This window comes from Saccostrea cucullata, unplaced genomic scaffold (genome assembly GCF_032062105.1).
Source record: "Saccostrea cucullata isolate Sc308-1 unplaced genomic scaffold, CSIRO_AGI_Scuc_v1 ctg23622, whole genome shotgun sequence".
In the NCBI taxonomy this organism is placed as follows: domain Eukaryota; kingdom Metazoa; phylum Mollusca; class Bivalvia; order Ostreida; family Ostreidae; genus Saccostrea; species Saccostrea cuccullata.
Genome location: NW_026932321.1, coordinates 1 through 2,484, shown reverse-complemented (window position 1 = coordinate 2,484; position 2,484 = coordinate 1). Strand labels below are relative to the sequence as shown.

The 2,484-nt window shown below is 32.4% G+C and overlaps 1 long non-coding RNA gene across 1 annotated transcript; it reads left to right on the top strand.

Moving 5' to 3' along the window:
- The first annotated feature begins 1,269 nt into the window (after positions 1-1,269).
- LOC134234838 (uncharacterized) lies at positions 1,270-2,340 on the top strand. The gene is made up of 3 exons (XR_009985267.1): positions 1,270-1,325; positions 1,452-1,604; positions 2,254-2,340. It is a non-coding gene; the product is annotated as an uncharacterized LOC134234838 (long non-coding RNA).
- Positions 2,341-2,484: the final 144 nt, after the last annotated feature.

The window sequence follows — 2,484 nt, the reverse complement described above, 5'->3', positions numbered from 1 at the left end:
GGGTCATTTTGATGAATATAGGCTAACAAAATGTTGACTTTTAACGAGATGTTTGAAACCCATATAATATCATTAAATTATCTATGAGTAGTTTGTTTTGTTTACAACTTAACTTACTTGATTTGACACAAAACATTAGGTTGATTAGCAACAACTTGGGAGACATAAATATCATAAACAGGTTATATAGGAATTACAATATAAGAAAGGAAATTGACGATGTAAATGACAAAATCGTCTCAATATGTCAGACAGTCTAGCTATCATGCAGGTAATTCTGAAGAATTTCACGTCTTGTCCCCAGTGCTTCCGAGTATTTTAATTTTTAAAATATAACTAGTACCAGAAAGTCGAAACTTCAATTAATTTAGAGTTTAGAAAGGTCTACATCCCGGATATCAGAAATCCGCTCATGCCCACTATGGTGACTGTTACAGGATATGTAAAAACATATATCACATTAAAATCACTTCAAGTATATATATAATATTCTGAATGTTTCTGAGCTGTATGAATTACAAAACCAATATCCGAATAATTTCCTGTTTTCCAATAAAAGGAAAATATGAACAAAATGTCGATTTTGACTGAGATGTAGAATCCGCACAATGGACATACTCCTATCTTGCTCGATAATTCTAGTCTTGAATGCGGCATTGAATTTTGCTGACAAAGAGAGGTGTGGAACGATGAAAAAGTAAGTTATGAAAAATAACATTTGCACATTTGTGTATACAGGTGTATATTCTTCCTGTTTTTTTTAAACAAGATTACTTTAATTATAGACCTAAAGCGCTTTAGGCTTATGCTTTAATATTAAAAGATTGATTGATTGTACATTGTTTAACGTCCCTCTCGACAATTTTTCACTCAAACGAGACGCCACCACTTGCCGATGTAGAGCTGCAAATTTTTTTCTAAATTCGGCACTCAGTGCCATTGAGCATTGAAGCATCTTTTTCATGTCAACACCCACTGCAACACGGGACCTCGCTTTATACGATCTCATCCGAAGGACTGGTCTCCACGTCCAACGTAGGATTCGAACGGCGACGTAGGATCAAGTCGTTACTTCACAAATATAGAGCAGACGATGCAACCACTGCGCCACGTGGGCGACATTTTATAAAAGAAAAGTGCAATTTAGAGTTTCAATACATTTTGCACATAATTATATCAAACTTGTTTTCCAAATCATTGTTTTACTTTTCATCATAATTGAAATTATTCTCTACTTGTTTTTCACTAACACTTATTTCATTTTCTCAGCCAGTCAACTCCAATCTGTTGTTCTGGTTACATAAACATTGAAAACAGGTGTACAGGTAAGTTTAAAGAAATATTCTTTTATACCTAAAACAACTTTACTCATTAGTTGGCATCTATATTCTTGGCTTCTACATTGACATTTAATTCTATGACGTTATGTGGTATTACATTGATTGTTACAGAATGTGTTGGGTTCTACGGAAAAGATTGTTCTAAAGAGTGCCCATGTGGATTTTATGGAGTATCATGTAAAGAAGAATGTAAATGTAAAGAAACAGAAACGTGCGATCCGTTTGCAGGATGTGTTGACATTAATGTCAAATGTACATGGAATGGTATGTAAGCAATTAAGACACAGTGTTAATATATAAAATCAGTTGAAAATAAGCTTATTAAGAAAATCTGTATCCAAAGTTAAGATGAAAAAAGAAGGATTATGAGACATTTGGTCTAAAAATGAACATGGGCCTTTTTAAGTTAGAGAAAAATGACCTTAAGTTTCATTTCAAAAGCGTACAGAGAACATATTGGAACATTTCAAACAAATTTACGAATTTGTAACCTTACTTTTTTCCAAATTAACCTCAACATCTGTGGAGATCTCTACTAATATCAATATAATTGACAAGGAATAAATTTTAATCGCAAAACCTTACAGAGAATTGGGGATCTTGTTCAATGCTAAACAATCTTGAATCTTGTTCAATATCCTTCTAATTCAACTACATCATCACAAACACGCGCTTTTTGAAAAATATGAATGAATTATGCAAATTTTGCTTTTCTACAATGTAGTAGGGCTAGTAGGGAAAGAAAAAATATAAAGATATGCAATGAGAATTAAGGCATAATTTCTGTTTTCATTTTTCTAAGCCTAAGTTATATGCCTTTCTCAAACATTGACATATTACCGAGATACCGATGATAAAAATATTTATGCCCCACTAATGCTGATATTATGCTTTCTGATTTGAATCTATGTAGCCAGTGATCCCAGAAACAGACTGGAAAGCCGTATTACGAGTAAATGTCCAAGTAAGTGTATTGGTTTGAATATACGAAATAGTACTGTATGAATTAAAATTTCATATGTATTTTAGTGATATTAAATACACTTTTGCACACATGTAAATACTTGATGTATATTTTATATTCATCAATTTGTTGACAGTGATATTAATTGAAATGTGACAATCCTCCTCATTTATTTCCCCA